General features: G+C 43.8%; 1 long non-coding RNA gene across 1 annotated transcript in view; it reads right to left on the bottom strand.

Moving 5' to 3' along the window:
• LOC309564968 overlaps window positions 1–15366 on the bottom strand; it is a 49198-nt gene extending 33832 nt beyond the window's left edge. The window contains exon 1 of the long non-coding RNA XR_014225771.1: window positions 15279–15366. This is a non-coding gene — a long non-coding RNA (uncharacterized lncRNA). The remainder of the gene's footprint in view (window positions 1–15278) is intronic.
• Between the last annotated feature and the right edge of the window lie 2529 nt (window positions 15367–17895).

Here is a 17895-nt window from a genome sequence, read left to right on the forward strand (position 1 = left end):
GGGGGCAGCATACAGAGGAACCAATCTCCTCCATTTTCCTCCTGCAGCTACAGGAGGAAAAAGGACAGTGATTTCTCTACATGCTGCCTCCCACCGCCCCCCTCCACCCCTATCCAGGTGTACAGGGGAGCTGCACAGGCCCCCTGCAGCATGGGGCCCCATTGCAATTGCTACCCCTGCAACCCCTGTAGTTACGCCCCTGCATCACCCGGCCCTAACCTAATCCCATCTGCAGTAGCAGCACCGTCATATACAGAGGGTAATGAAAGAGATGAAGCCGCTCAGGTGTATCAGTCCGACCTGGTGCTGGTAAGACCCGTCATCCGGATGAATGCAAAAGAAGTACTGGAACCGCACCCAGGTAGATGAAAACAATAGGAGTACTTTATTCTTCAAATAAAAATAGAAACAGACAGTGCAGGGAACAGGTAATCCAGGTTAACGCGTTTCACGGCGCACACAGCCGCTTACTCATAACCGGTTATGAGTAAGCGGCTGTGTGCGCCGTGAAACGCGTTAACCTGGATTACCTGTTCCCTGCACTGTCTGTTTCTATTTTTATTTGAAGAATAAAGTACTCCTATTGTTTTCATCTACCTGGGTGCGGTTCCAGTACTTCTTTTACCGTCATATACAGAGCATGGACTGTGAAAGAAACGTTGGCGCTGAAATCTCCCGTTATGCCCAATAAACATTCTGCAGTTTGGCCACTTTTGGAAATCTGAGGGTCGTTTATATTTGCCTTAACCACATAAAGTCGCTGGCGCAAGAACATAAGGATCTAAGTAGCGGCCATATTTGCGTCTACTAACAGGACGCACTGTTTAGACCCCTTAAGGTCAACATACATTTCCCTGTAACTGTGATGGGGGGGGGGGGGCGGTAAGAAAGCATAACAAAGAGAGCTTGTGCTCTCAGAGAAGCGCGCTGTGCTGGCGAGGAGAGCGGAGGGGTACTTGCAGTATTTGGCAAGCTGGCCTGAGGTTTGCATTAAATTTCTCAGCTTGATAAATGGTCTGAAGAAGAAAAAGATCCATTTTCTGCGGGGGAGGCTTAAAGGAAAAATCACTCCCAGTCTGAGGTTTGCTACGAGGGGGGGGGGTTTGTGTTAGGACACATTTGGAGTGGGATAACCATAAAATACAGCGGACTCTGAAGCAAGAACTGTCGGTATTGCCTAAGCAGCCAGACCAATTTCAAGTATCTTTTTTTTTAACCACTTCAGTTCCATAAGATTTTCACCCCTTCATAAGCAGGCAATTTTTTGCTATTCAGCACTGCGCTACTATTACTGACAATTGCGCGGTCATGCACCACTGTACCCAAATTAAATTTGTATCATTTTTTTTATCAAACAATTAGAGCTTTCTTTTGGTGGTATTTGATCACCATTGTGTGTGTGTGTGTTTTTTATTATATAAACTAAAAATAACTGAAAATTTTGGAAAAGATAAAAACAATATTTTTTACTTTCTGCTAGAAAACATATCCAATAAAATGTTCATAAATTTTGGCCAAATTGTATTCTGCTACATCTTTAATAAAAAAAAATATTCCAATAAGAATATATAGATTGGTTTGAGTGAAAGTTATAGCGCCTACAGACTGGTATTTAAACTGGAAATGTTATTTGTTTTTTTTTTATACCACTAATGGCGGTGATTAGCAACTGTGATAGTGCGGCGGGCAATCTGACTCTACCTGACACGGGGGGGGGGGGGGGGGACTGACTAACTGACATCATCAGTGACACTAATTCAGTTATAATACTATACACGGTCACTGCACTAATGACACTGACTGGGAACTGACACTGACATCACCAGTGACACCAGTACAGTGCTCAGTGATAATACTATACACTGTCACTGTACTGACACTGGCTATATTTTTTTTTTACTAGTAATGGCGGCAAGCAGCGATTTTTAGCAGGATTGCGACATTGCGGCGGACAGATCGAACCCCCAACTGACATTTTTGGTGGGACCAGTGACATTACTACAGTAATCAGTGCTAAAAATATGCACTGTCATTGTACTAATGACACTGGCAGGGAAGGGGAAACATCAGGGGCGATCAAAGGGTTAAGTGTGAGCCTATGGTAGTAATGGCGAACCTTGGCACCCCAGATGTTTTGGAACTACATTTCCCATGATGCTGATGTACTCTGCAGTGTACTGGAGCATCATGAGAAATGTAGTTCCAAAACATCTGGGGTGCCAAGGTTCGCCATCACTGGCCTAGGGGGGTGTTTTCTAACTGTGGGGGGGGGCTTGTAATATCAACACAGAGACCTATGATCCTAAATAGGAGGAACACAGGGGCTCTGTGTTGATAGCAGAGAGAACAACAGTCTGCTGTGTTTACAACAGGAGCAATCGCAGGTGCGGCAGCTGACCTCGCACCTCGGCTTCCCCGCTGACGAGTGGGCGCACGCCCACAGGATTGCTCCCGCGAACCGCCGTACAGGTACTGTTTTTGACATCAGACATTTTTTTCTGCAGCCAATAAACTCCCCAGCATGTTCTCCTATGTCTCCCCAGCATGTTCTCCCATGTCTCCCCGGCATGTTCTCCTATGTCTCCCCAGCATGTTCTCCTATGTCTCCCCCGGCATGTTCCCCCATTGTCTCCCTCCAGCATGTTCTCCTATGTCTCCCCCCTGCATGTTCTCCCATGTCTCCCCTGGCATGTTCTCCCATGTCTCCCCCCTGCATGTTCTCCTATGTCTCCCCGGCATGTTCTCCTATGTCTCCCCGGCATGTTCTCCTAGGTCTCCCCCGGCATGTTCTCCTATGTCTCCCCCGGCATGTTCTCCTATGTCTCCCCGGCATGTTCTGCTATGTCTCCCCGGCATGTTCTCCTATGTCTCCCCCTGCATGTTCTCCTAGGTCTCCCCCTGCATGTTCTCCTAGGTCTCCCCCTGCATGTTCTCCTAGGTCTCCCCCTGCATGTTCTCCTAGGTCTCCCCCGGCATGTTCTCCTATGTCTCCCCCGGCATGTTCTCCTATGTCTCCCCCGGCATGTTCTCCTATGTCTCCCCCGGCATGTTCTCCTATGTCTCCCCCAGCATGTTCTCCTATGTCTTCCCCGGCATGTCCTCCTGTCTCCCCCGGCGTGTTCTCCTATGTCTCCCCTGGCATGTTCTCCTATGTCTCCCCCGGCATGTTCTCCTATGTCCCCCCGGCATGTTCTCCTATGTCTCCCCCCAGCATGTTCTCCTAGGTCTCCCCAGCATGTTCTCCTAGGTCTCCCCAGCATGTTCTCCTATGTCTCCATGCACACACAGGCTGTTATCAGCAGTTTTTGACAGGGGTGTTTTCTGGCTGTAAAAAAAAAAAAAGAAAACTAGTGAGTTCTGATTGGCGTTTTTCAGCTGTAAAAACGCTCTAATGTCAATAAACGCCAAAAAAGGTCAAAATTCACCAGTTAGCAGCGTTTTTGATTCCACTGCATTTTTTAAGCCTGGGTTTTGTTTGGAGGTGTCATTGATGGAACATAGCCTGGGGTCACACTGGTGCATGCTGAACACCGCATGTGATTTGTAGCAAAAATGCACCGCATTCCTGTGCACATCACATGATTTGAGCCATATATTTTCTATGGCTCAAATTGCATCACATTTGCACCAAAACGTTGTAGGACCCTTTGTTTCTTCACACCTAGTCGCACTGCATGAGTGTGAACACCCATGTGATGCGATTCTGGCAAGCGCACTGCATTTTGCAATCTGTTATAGAGTATCGTTCATGGTACATGAAGCCCCCCCGTTGACATTGTGCCGATTTGACATGTGATTTGTCATGTCAAATCGCATGTCAAATTGGAGCCTATTGCTGACAACAGCAGCGGTTCACACTGAGGGCGGGTTTGAAATCATTAAGCTGAACGCGCACGATTTCAAACTCGCATGTCAGTGCGACTTTGGGGGTGATTTGACAGACATCTGTACGGGTTCATGCACAGATGGTAATTGAAATCGCCCTGAAGTCGCCAAAAATAGTGCAGAAACTACTTTTGAGAATCAGTACGGCCCGCAAAGTCAGGGTTGCACCAATTCGGATGGTGACGTTGCCGGTAATAGGCTCTGATTTGGCATGCAATTTAACATATCAAATCTGCAGGATATAAATGGTGGATTAATGTTCCATGAACGATACCCCGAAACAGATTGCAAAATGCAGTGAGCTTGACAGAATGGCATTGCATGGGTGTTCACACCTATGCAATGCAATTTTGATGCGGGGAAAAAAAAAGGGTCCACATTTGCAGGACTGGATGGACAAAAGGCAAAATAGCTCCCATATATAAATGACATCCGTGTATTTAACCACTTCCCGACCACCCGCCGCAGTTTTACTGCAGCAGGGCGGCTCTCCTGCGCAAACCAATGTAGACCTACGTCGGTCGTGCGCGTGCCCTCCGGCCCGCATTCGGCAGCGGGGAAACCGATGCACAGGTCAGGCAGCTCCGATTGCCGCCTGACACCCATGATCGTTCCCCACTGAGAGAGAAGGACGGTCGGCTGTTGTTAACACATCTGACCGTTCTTCTCCCTGGAATGATCAGAGTGCCTGTAACCCTTCTATATAGGATCACATGTCTCTATGGTCATTTCACAAGCCACGCCCCCCCACAATTAGAATCACTCCCCTAGGCTCACTTTTAACCCATTGATCACCCATAGGGTTAACCACTTCCCTGCCAGTTTCATTTATTACAGTAATGGTGCATATTTATAGCACTGATTACTGTAGTAATGTCACTGGTCCCCCCAAAAGTACCAAAAATGTCAGTTAGGTGTCCGATCTGTCTGCCGCAATGTCGCAGTCCCGATAGAAATCGCAGATCATCGCCATTACTAATAAAAAAAATAAATAAAATGACATAAATCTTTCCCCTAGTTTGTAGACGTGATAACTTTTGGGCAAACCAAACAAAATAGGGTTATTGCGATTTTTTTACCAAAAATATGTAGCAGAAAACAAATTGGCCTAAAATGTTAAAAGATTTTCATTTTAAATTTTTTTTTGGGAATGTTATATAGCAGAATGTGAAAAATATTGTTTTTTTTTTTTCAAAATTGTCGCTTTTTTTGTTTATAGCACAAAAAATAAAAATCGCAGAGGGGATCAAATGCCACCAAAAGAAATCTCTATTTGTGGGGAAAAAAAGACATCAATTTTATTTGGGTACAGCGTCGCACGACCGCACAATTGTCCGTTAAATTAACACAGTGCCGAATCGCAAAATATGGCCTGGTCAGGAATGGGGTAAAATCTTCCGGTCTAAGAGCGGTTAAAAAAAACGCTCATTGAGAATTTTTTTGTCAAAGACATGTAGCTAAATACATTTGGCCTAAATATATGACAAAAATTGAATATATTGGTTATTTTTTAACTGTCAAAGTAGAAAATGTAAATTTTTTCGCAAAATTTTAGCTCTTTTTTTTTATTAATATTGCAAAAAATGAAAAGCGCACAGGTGATCAAATACCACCAAAAGAAAGCTCTGTTCGTGGGAAAATAATGACGTAAATTTTGTTTGGGTACAGGGTTGCATGACCGCGCAATTGTCAGTTAAAGACGCGCAGTGCCAAGTTACAAAAAGTGGCCTGGACGTTAAGCAGGAAAATCCTCCGATGGTAAAGTGGGTAATTGCAGCAGAGAAAAATCAGGTCTACTGCCCTGCCAGAGAGGGCTGTGCTGTGCAAGGCCCCTTTCACACTTATGCGACCTAAAAGTCGTGCAATTTTGACTGGACTTGAAGCAATGCCTATGTCTTTGGACCACAAAACACATTAAAAATCGTCCCAAAGTAGTGCAGGGACTACTTTGAAGTCGCACAGATATGAACGGTACTCATTGGAAATCATGGAGTACGACTTGTCATGCAACATTGCAGTCCCAAATCGCAGGACAAGTCGCACAAGTGTGAAAGGGGCCTAAATCTCAGGACTGGATGGACAAAAAGGCAAAATAGCTCCCATATATAAATGACATCCGTGTATTTAACTGATTGCCTGGAGTTCAGCTTTAAATGTGTTTATACAGGAATGTTGTTTAGATTATTGATCATATCTGGAATATAAATCAGTTATAATTTGCTCCTTATACAACCGAAAAGACATGAGAGCGACTGCACAACGCGTTTCTGAAATCCATATAAAAATATCCCGGAGGATATGATGGGACTGGCGCAGGCAGGAGGCTCTGAGCTCATTCTTCCCGCCGGTACACCGCCACGTCTCACGTTACACAAGGATGCTATTATGGAAGGTGAGGCGGCCTGTCAATGCCATCCTTGTAAGGTGTCTGGCTGTGTATTTGCTCAGTAACAGCTCACATACTCCACATTTCTGCCTTACATGAAAGCATTTCCTGCTTCTCCCAGCTGGCACCAGACACAGCAAACCTCAGATGAAGCAACAGAGACTGAGACGGAGCAGGAGGGAAGGGATGGACTGGGGAGAAAGGAGTGAAGGCTGAATGCACTCCGTTATATTAAAGTACAGATCACATCCATCTTTATTTAATGCTGTACTCCAAGCAAATATAAAAAAAAGACACAAATCAATGCAACTCTTTATTCATTAATACACTTTTTTTTTTTTTTACTGTAAGCACCCAAATTTTCCTACATATTACCCTCCTGCAAACTTCTGCACAGCAGAGCTCAGTCTGGGGGAGAGAGAAGCAGCACAGGGGTCTAATCAGTTGTTCTGTCAGCCAATAGGAAAGAGCAGAGTGATGCTCATCAGTGTGCTGCTTTTCCTTTCACTGTCCAGTCACAGGCTGGGGGAGGAACGAGATTTGTAAGAGCTCTTTCACACTGTGTCCGTCGGATGGACTCCGTTTATCTCAGCGGGGGATCGATCCGCCGATCCCCCGCTGAACAGGAGAATGATAGCTGTTCTCCGCACTATGTGTGGAGACACAGCTGTCAGAGCCCCATACATCTCTATGGGGGAATCCGATGGGAGCGGACCATCGATCCGTTCTCATCCGATCCGATGGACGGATGGAAAATAGGGTTTCCATCCGCCCAGATTTGACGGATCGGATCGGATGTCAGCGGACATGTCTTCGCTGACATCTGATGCCCCATAGGGATGCATGGGGGGACCGTTCAGATCCGCCAAAAAAAACATACAGGCGGATCTGAACGGTCCGCCTGTGTGAAAGAGCCCTGTCACTTAGCAGCAGCAGAGAAAACGTTTGTCCCGACAGATGGGGCTGTGGTGTGTAACAGAGCTGTGTAAAACGCAGAAACTGGATTGTCAGAAGTAAAAATCCTTTGGCAGCCTTTACATATGTTCTTCATCCGTGTATTTAATTGTTTACCTGGAGTTCAGCTTTAACCACTTCCCGACCGCCCCTTAGGAGATATACTGCTACAGCGTAGCCGTCCTGTGCAGAATCACATATAGGGCCGCTAATAGGGGGGGACCCACCAGTCCTCTTGTAGGGGGCCCCAGCACAAAGGGGGGCCCACACAGGGAGGGAGATTAGTGATGGACGGCAATTGCAGTACTCTTCCTCCAGCAGCTGAAAGCTGGTCTCTACTCCTCTCCCTGCTGCCAGCTTTTATCTGCTGAGAGTCAGTCGTTCCTCACTAATTCCCATCCCTGTGCACCCCCCCTCCAGCGCTGGCTTTAATTATAGCTCTGCTCCTAAGTTTGCCAAGCCTGTATAGATTTAGCAGGAATTCTGTGAGTTATGTTGTATTTGTGTCTGCTAATAATGATTTTTTTGTATTTTTAGCAAAATATAGCTTTAATATTTTCTTGGGGGGGGGGGGGGAGGAGGGGGGGCTTTTAGGTAGTCTGTATGGGGCCCCGCAATTTCTATCAGCAGCCCTGATCACACACACATATATATATATATATATATATATATATATATATATATATATCACACATATACACAGTATCTCACAAAAGTGAGTACACCCCTCACATTTTTGTAAATATTTTATTCTATCTTTTCATGTGACAACACTGAAGAAATGACACTTTGCTACAATGTAAAGTAGTGAGTGTACAGCTTGTATAAGACCCCGTGTTCACACTGGGGCGATCCGACTTGCCGGGGAGACCTCACAGGTGGCGGCGCGCAGCTCGCACCGCGACCTCGGAGCGGCCGGCACGGACTTCATAACATTGAAGTCAATGCAGGTCGCTCCAGGTCGCCCCAAAGAAGCTCCGGACCCTTTTTCTAAGTCGGAGCGACTTGTGTCGCTCCTATTAGAACGGGTCCACAGCTTCTCTATGGCAGGCGACCTATGGCGACCTGTCAGGCGACCAAGTCGCCTGACAGGTCGCCCCAGTGTGAACGGGGTCTTACAGTGTAAATTTGCTGTCCCCTCAAAATAACTCAACACACAGCCATTAATGTCTAAACCTCTGGCAACAAAAGTGAGTACACCCCTAAGTGACAATGTCCAAATTGGGCCCAATTAGCCATTTTCCCTCCCCGATTTCATGTGACTCGTCAGTGTTACAAGGTCTCAGGTGTGAATGGGGAGCAGGTGTGTTAAATTTGGTGTTATCGCTCTCACTCCCTCATACTGATCACTAGAAGTTCAACATGGCACCTCATGGCAAAGAACTCTCTGAGGATCACTCAGGGCGGGAAGGATCGGCGATCATGTGACCACATGATTGAAAGTCGGTCCCGTGGGCTACTGAATCTTTAGTCAGGACCATAAGCTGCAGAGAGCACACAGTGAGTCCGCTCCCAGCGCATACAGGTTGGCTGTCCAGGAACTCATATGTGCGACGTGCGGGCATTAAAGCCCACCTTTTTGCCGCAGGAAAGGAGGTAACAAGCAATAAATGAGCTTTCAAACAAGCCTTCTGACCTCTGTAGCTGCAGAAACTATGGAGTAATTCATCATCAGAACACTAACACAAGACATTCTCTCAGCAGATCAGTTCCAGTCTCCCAGAGCTTCTGCTATATATTTACATTACAGATTTGAAGGTTGCTAAGTCATTGCTGGGAGAAGGGAGCAGAATGACCAGACCTGTTGATAGGCCAAACTTGAAACACTTCAGTGTTTCTGCTGTGAAATTTGAGGATGAATTGTTCCACGCGGTCTGCAGCTACAGAGGTCATTGAAACTTGTATTAGAGCTCATTTACTTTAGATTTTCATAAAAGGAAAACAAATACACCTACTTGCATGCTCATAGCCTGGCCACAGGTTTGCAATGCCTAAAAATGGTAATAGATGAAAGACTTATATACATTATCATGCATGATCTATAAAATATTCAATTTTTTCCCGTGATACATAAAGTGGGAAAGGTTTATGAAAAAAGTCTAGTGTACGTGGGCTTTAGGCTTAGGGTTTGCTCACAGCAGCAACATCTCCAAGTGTTTTCCAACTTGTGGATTAAATTAACTGGTTTTCCATTGGCCTCATTTCCAATAGACTGAAGTGCACATAGCTGCCCACAATATGGTGGAAACAAGACCTCAGGAACAAGTCAAACCCAGAAGTATGCCATACAATGGAGATCAGGTTGTCACGCATTTACACTGACTTAGTAAATAAGCACAGTTAAATTTGATAAATATACCCAGTAAAAGGAAAACTTTTCTCACCTTACACCAAGGCTTCCAGCCAGTTATACCTATAGGTGATTGGATGAAGGTGACGAAGCTGGACCTTCTCGCAGGATGATGGGAATTCAGTATGGTGTAGTTAACAAGACAACTTTACCTTTAGTGAAGTTGTTCTTTAATAAATCCCCACCCCCTGCTGAATGAACCCTTCTCAATGCTGCATATTGGTAGTGACTCTAATAATTGCCTTGGTAAGCTGTCCTTCTGGCAGCCTCCATGAGTACGGTATACCCATTGGAGTGAATGGAACTGCTGCACCTACGCACCCTTTATTAAGAGGAGCTGCCCAGGACCATGTAGGGAGGAAAGTAGGTAATATCCCAGATGGGCTGCACTCAGGAAGGGGGGAATTCCTGCAACCACGCCTTCCCCTCCTGCAGAATACAATGATCACAAACCCCTAGGGCAGCCTTTCTCAACCTTTTCAACACAGAGGAACCCATGAAATAAATTTCTTGTCTCGGGGAACCCCTGCTAAATGATAAAAATCTACAACTCATGATACATTAGTGTGACAGTCAGTGGGAAGAATGCTCCTTACTCTTGTTATCATTGGGAAGAATTACCCCCCTTACAGATAGCTAAAGTGAACAATGGTGTCATTGGGATCCTATCAGAGAGGCAGAGATTGCCCATTGCTCAAGGAACCCCTAACAACCTCAGGAGGAACCCAGGTTGAGAAATCCTGCCCTAAGGTGTGTCTCCTTGAGGTGAAGCATAGGATAACGCAATTCATGATCCACAGCAAAATAGAGGTCACGTTGCTTGACTGAATTCCTAAACAATTGAAAAATTGGCAACCGTAGGTGGACAATTATTTGTGACAGGACTTAGAGCAGTCACTACTAGAACCTTTATCATGACCCTATGTCTACCCTATGGCTCTCTTAACCAATAAATTGTTGACTGCTACCACCACCGGACCTAGTTTCCTCCCTTTCTTCTCTTTATTTGCCCTCCTATCTTCTAATATATTCACCTGAGCGGTGTTTTTTCAACTGTTTTGCACTTCTAGTACTGTGGAGGTCTTCAGCATGCATGAATGGTATCTTAGTGCTGTTATTGTTTATGAACCTTTTTTATGTGCTCTTTATTGTTCCACATCTGTATGGCAGTATTACTCGATTGGCAAACTGTAATGTTGCATGCAGTTTTCTACACTCAATAAAAATATTGAACAAGAATACAATGATCACTGCTGGCTGCTATAGCCACCGACAGTGAGCAGGCGAAAAAAAACACAATAGGCTGGTTGCACAAAAAGTTGATTGATGGGTCGACTTCAGTAGAACCAGCCTGGGCATAGATAGATCAAAATTTGGCCAGTTCCTGCTAAACCGGCCAAATATCGATCCGTCTATGGCTGGCTTTAGTATATCACGGATGAGTGTTGCTTTACCAGGAAAGGGTAAGATGCACCAAGGTGCATTGGCAGCCTATTTAAAACACAATAGGTTGGTTGCACTAAAGTTGATTGATGGGTCGACTTCAGTAGAACCAGCCTGGGCATAGATGGATCAAAATTTGGCCAGTTCCTGCTAAATCGGCCAAATATTGATCCATCTATAGCTGGCTTTAGTATATCACGGATGAGTGTTGCATTGCCAAGAAAGGGTAGGATGCACCAAGGTGCATTGGCAGCCTATTAAAAATAAATGACCTGCCTTAACGGCTTACAGACCGCCCCATGTGCATATTCTGCGGCAGAGCGGCCCTTAAGCGAAAAATCACGTACTTGTACAAGATCCCTTTCTTCGGTTCTTGGGCGCCGCCGGAGCCCTGCTCCTGCTGTGATTGGACACAGCGGGAGCTATTCAGAGGGTCCGGCAGACCCACGTCCACCAGAAACCCGGCGATCACTCGGAGAGAGGCAGATCGCTGTTCTAGGAGTAAGAAAGACAGAGATGTTGTGTTTCTACCAAGCAGGAACACGGACCTCTGTCTTTCTTCAGTTAAGCACCTCCCCCACACAATAAGAAAGCACTCCCAGGGAACACAGTTCCTTTGATCGCCCCTGATGTTGACCCTCTTTCCCTGCCAGTGTCATTAATAAAGTGGCGGTGCATTTTTTTCAGCACTGATCACAATATTGGTGTCACTGGTCCCCAAAAAGAGTCACTTAGTGTCAGATTTGTCCTCCGCAATCCCGCTAAAAATCGCTGATTGCCACCATTACTAGTAAAAACAATAAAAAATAAATAAAAAGTCCATAAATCTATCCTATAGTTTGTAGATATTCTAACTTTTGCGCAAACCAATCAATCAATATACGCTTATTGGGAATTTATTTTTCACCAAAAAACATGTAGCAGAATACATATTGACCTAAATTGGTGAAGAAATTAGATTTTTTAAATTTTTTAATTGGATATGTCTTTTAGCAGAAAGTAAAAAGTATTGTTTGTTTGTTTTTTCAAAATTGTCGCTCTTTTTTTTTTATTTTAAATTTTTTTCTCGGGAATGTTATATAGCAGAAAGTGAAAAATATTGTTTTTTTTTTTTTTCTTCAAAATTGTCGCTCTTTTTTTTTTATTTTAAATTTTTTTCTCGGGAATGTTATATAGCAGAAAGTGAAAAATATTGTTTTTTTTTTTTTTTTCTTCAAAATTGTCGCTCTTTTTTTGTTTCTAGTACAGAAAAATAAAAATCGCACAGGTGATCAAATACCACTAAAAGAAAGCTCTGCTTGTGGGGAAAAAAGGGGAATTTTATTTGGGTACAGCGTCACACGACCACGCAATTGTCAGTTAAACAACGCAATGCCGAATCGCACAAAATGGCCTGGTCAGGAAGGGGGGTAAAACCTTCTGGGGCTGAAGTAGTTAATGTGATGTGCATTTATGTGGGAGCAGTAACACACTACAAAGGTATAAAGTTGGCTTTCTACTGGATCTTTTTTTTTTTTTTTCTGCAAAAAAAAAAAAAAATAAGATAAAAAAAAAAAGCCTGAAAGCCACAATAAAACATCAAAAAAAAAAAAAAAAAAAAGGGAAAATAAAGCCTGAAAGCCACAATAAAAAATGTAAATAAAACAAAGAAAAAATGTAAAAAAAAGCCTGAAAGTCACAATAAAAGGACAAAAAAAAAGGTAAAATAAAGCCTAAAAGCCACAATAAAACGACAAAAAAATGTAAATAAAACAAAGAAAAAAATGTAAAAAAAGCCTAAAAGTCACAATAAAATTACAAAAAAAAAAAAAGGTAAAATAAAGCCTGAAAGCCACAATAAAACGACAAAAAAAAAACGACAAAAAAAAAAAAAAAAAAAAAAAAAAAACAAACAAACAAACCTATGCCTCCAATGTTTTCATGTTCAAATGTTAAAGTTTCACAAACCCAAAAATAATGCATTTCACAAACAGAGCACACACTTCTTATACAAACCTGTGTGTTTATTGCACAAGAAAGTGAGCATCACGGATGCAGAGACCTATACAAATCTCTGGGGATAACTCCAAAGCTTTTGCAAACAATCTTTTTTTTTTTATTTTATATAGATATATATATTTATATGCCATCCTTTATTATATACACACTGTACAATCTCTGTATCTCAACACAATTAACGATATTTACTTAAAAAGTAGAAAATGGAATTGACCTGTACAGAAAGGTTCGGAGAATAGGAGCCATTGTGAAAATCGGTAACATAAAATTAATATTTTGTTCTTTACACAATTCAAAAAAAAAATAGCAATTGCATTTTTGGTAAGTGTTGATTTACAGGATATCTATGAGTTTCTGCAGAATAACACCAAGTATGGTAAAACTATAAAACCTAAAAAGAAATGTATTGTATCTGCATTGCCAACACTAGCCAATCCAAAGACAGCTTTCACATTTTAATTTGAAAACGGTTAGCGGACAAGCTACCCTGGGTAACCCATCCATAGCTTGGATTCCCTGCTTAGAAGCATGACATACGCATAGCTATTCAATAGGTGGCGCTGTGTTCTCATTCTGGTCAATGACTGTTGTGATAAAAGTATCGGTGCGGTCAGTGGTGACATCTAGGTGTCTCTCATGTCAATCCTCTAATGCTCTATTTTAGGCCTTGTTCACATGGGGAGTATGAATCTTTGCCCTGTGTGGGGTCTGCATTTACCCGCATGGGGGATGCACAGGTGTTCCGTGCATCCCTGTGCAGGCAGTCCTATTGCTGTCACGGTTGCTGCACAGACACAGCTGCTGCTCCCAACGTGACATCCGTGAGGGTTCCGATGCATGGCCCCGAACGCACCCGTGTGAATAAGGCCTTGGTGGTTTGCTGGCCTGGGACACATATGCAGGTTGGTAGGTCACACTTGCTTACTTAGTCTGGATCATTGACTCACTAAGCCCTCAAGCTAGAGATTTACCAGGAAAGTGGCAACTTTTAAAAGAAGGTGTCTGACACTGCCTGTGTTTGGATAATTTAAAAAAAAAAAAAAAGAGTATTGGTCGACCGTTGGGACTCACTGATAGGTTGGTTAGGTGTAAAGTTCTTACAGGCAGCTCTCTGTCTGCTGGGGTATCCCTAGGGGCCCCTGAAGTGATCAGAGCATTAAGAGTGGGCATTACTTTTTAATTAACCTACATGGGTTATTCAAATTTCACATGTTGGTAGAGTAACTCTTCCTCTATAGCAGTGGTCTCCAAACTGGGGTCCGGGGGTGGAATGCAGCCCTTTGCTTGCTTTTATCTGGCATAATTTCTGCCATTGTCACTGACATTGGGGCACTTTTCCTCCCACGGACACAAATAATTGGGGACTACTACTCCCATTGATACCAATGATAGGGCACTATAAGTACCACTGACAACAATGATGGACACTATTCCTCCTATTAATACCAATGATGGGGCACTATTCCTCCCACTGACACCAATGATGGGGCACTATTTCTCCCACTGACACCAATGATGGGGCACTATTCCTCCCACTGACCCCAATGATGGAGCACTATTCCTCCCATTGACACCAATGATGGGGCACTATTTCTCCCACTGACCCCAATGATGGGGCACTATTCTTCCCACTGACCCCAATGATGGGGCACTATTCCTCCCACTGACACCAATGATGGAGCACTATTCCTCCCATTGATACCAATGATGAGGCGCTATTCCTGCCACTGACACCAATGATGGGGCACTATTCCTCCCACTGACACCAATGATGGGGCACTATTCCTCCCACTGACACCAATGATGGGGCACTATTCCTCCCACTGACACCAATGATGGAGCACTACTCCTCCCACTGACACCAATGATGGAGCACTATTCCTCCCACTGACACCAATGATGGAGCACTATTGCTCCCACTGACACCAATGATGGAGCACTATTCCTCCCACTGACACCAATGATGGGGCACTATTCCTCCCACTGACACCAATGATGGGGCACTATTCCTCCCACTGACACCAATGATGGAGCACTATTCCTCCCACTGACACCAATGATGGGGCACTATTCCTACCATTGATGGGCATTATTCCTCCCAGTGACACCAATGATGGGGCACTATTCCTCCCATTGACACCAATGATGGGGCACTATTCCTACCATTGATACCAATGATGGGGCACTATTCCTCCCACTGACACCAATGATGGAGCACTATTCCTCCCACTGACACCAATGATGGAGCACTATTCCTCCCACTGACACCAATGATGGGGCACTATTCCTCCCATTGACACCAATGATGGGGCACTATTCCTACCATTGATACCAATGATGGGGCACTATTCCTCCCACTGACACCAATGATGGAGCACTATTCCTCCCACTGACACCAATGATGGAGCACTATTCCTCCCATTAATACCAATGATGGGGCACTATTCCTACCATTGACACCAATGATGGGGCATTATTCCTCCCACTGACACCAATGATGGAGCACTATTCCTCCCATTAATACCAATGATGGGGCACTATTCCTACCATTGATACCAATGATGGGGCATTTATTTTATTATTTTTCTTGGTATCCTTACCAAACTGGAGTATGGAGTGGAACCTAGGGTCAGTGCTCAGAGGTGGGTAAGGGTGGAATCAAAGGTCAGTGCTCAGAGGTGGGTAAGGGGCGGAAACAAGGGTCAGTGCTGCTCAGAGGTGGGTAAGGGTGGAACCAAAGGTCAGCGCTCAGAGGTGGGTAAGGGGCGGAACCAAGGGTCAGTGCTCAGAGGTGGTTAAGGGGCAGAACCAAGGGTCGTTGCTCAGAGGTGGGTAAGGGTGGAACCAAAGGTCAGTGCTCAGATGTGGGTAAGGGGCGGAACCAAGAGTCAGTGCTCAGAGGTGGTTAAGGGGCAGAACCAAGGGTCGGTGCTCAGAGGTGGGTAAGGGTGGAACCAAAGGTCAGTGCGCAGAGGTGGGTAAGGGGCAGAACCAAAGGTCAGTGCTCAGAGGTGGGTAGGGGGCTGAACCAAAGGTCAGTGCTAAGAGGTGGGTAGGGGGCGGAGACACAAAGTGACTTTAGAATGGGGGTGTTCCTGCACCAATTCTCTAAAAAAAAAAAAAAAAAAAAACTGGGTGTAACTAACTAACTAAAAAAAAAAGTACAATTGTAATTCAAAATAGCTTAATTTCATACAATTTGAGGATCCCAAAAAATGAGAGAGGTTCACCATGTGCCCTAACTTTTATCACACCAGAGACACCAAAAACTTTACAGCAATGTGCTAAAGATTGGAATTTACCAACAATGCAGCTGATCAGAAACCTTAAAAAAAAAAAAACATTTTCTAAAGTTTTTCTTCTAAGTGAAAATCGATACAGTCATTAAAAGGCTTCCACAATGAAATGAACTCATTATTTTTTCTATTAAAAACACAGAAGATAAAAGGTCTACAAGGAGACAGAAGGCTGTAAATATAATTCAGTAACAAAACATAATTATACTAAAAAAACAAAAAAAAAAACGAATAAGGTGCTCACATTAAAGTCATTTTCTTTAAAAACTAATGAAAAAAAATATTTTTTTTTCTTTAATAAAAAAATGCACTAAAATATGTTACAGCTGCTGCCTAAAGCTGCAAGGTTAAAAACCGCTGTAGGACTGCGCATGAAAGGGCTCCCAGCACTTGTGGTACATAAATGAATGCCATCTTTTGTTAATCGTTTGGTTGAGTTGAAGACCAAGGAGATCGGAGGATGTGAAATCTGTGAGTCTGCTATGCTCCACCATTAAAGTGATTATAAAGGCAGAAGGTTTTTTACCTCATTTAATTCTATAAAGGTTAAAAAAAAAAAAAAAAAAAAACCTTCTGCATGCAGTTCCCCAGCACCCCCCTGATCTCAATTTAGCGATGTACATGAGAGCCGAGGCTCTCTCGGTTCTCTCCCTCCTCATTGGCTCCTGCTGCTGTCAATCACAGCCAGTGATTAGGGAGCAGGGGCGAGTCCCGATCTGTGAGTCTTAGAGACACAAAGTGGGGCTCGGGAGCGAGCATGCACGAGCGCCCCCCATAGCAAGTGGTTTGCTAGGGGGCCCCCATAGCAAGCGGTTTTCTAGGGGGTACTTGGCGGGGGGCGGTGGGGGAGGAGCCAGGAGCGCAGGCAAGGAACCTAATCGAGGCTGCTCTTTGCAATGGTTTTAGTATGCGCCAATTTTTACCTGCAAAAAGATGTGAATTTATTATTTTTTTGTTAAAAGTGAACTTAGCCTTTAATTCTGATTGGCTTGCCATAGGTTAATCCACCTAAAAATGAGCTGTGAATAAATAAAGCATTCTATTAAATCCATTTACCTTGCTAAGGGAAAAGTGTGCTAGAGGTACCATTCATGATTGGGCTCCAACAAAATGGTGGCAGACCATTGGTCCGCTCCAACTGTCTTGGAAACCGATACTATAATAAGATGAGGATAGCATGAAGTTGTTGTTCATTATGTGTACCATAAGTGGTGAGGTCCATTATCAATAAGCAGCCTAACGATGGCCAGAAATCAGATTTTAGGTCAGGTCAACAAAATTTCCCATTCATTATTGTAATGAAAGCTGCAGATTTGAAAATAATAACAATGACTTTTGAATTTTACATTACCAAAGCTAATATGAGATTTGATTAAATTGGTATATATTGGGAATTGACCGACATTGTTTTTTAGGGTCGATACTGTTTTTACATCCATCCTTCAGGCCGTTAGCCGAAATTAGGTGCCAATATTCTGCACATTTAAAGTTTTTTTATTTTTACACTGTCCTTTTAAATTTTTTTTTTGTCACTTTTGCTGTCACAAGGAATTGCCGAATGCCGCCAAATACCCGCGATCGCT

The sequence above is a fragment of the Pelophylax lessonae genome (genome assembly GCF_965119305.1).
Source record: "Pelophylax lessonae genome assembly, chromosome: 10".
In the NCBI taxonomy this organism is placed as follows: domain Eukaryota; kingdom Metazoa; phylum Chordata; class Amphibia; order Anura; family Ranidae; genus Pelophylax; species Pelophylax lessonae.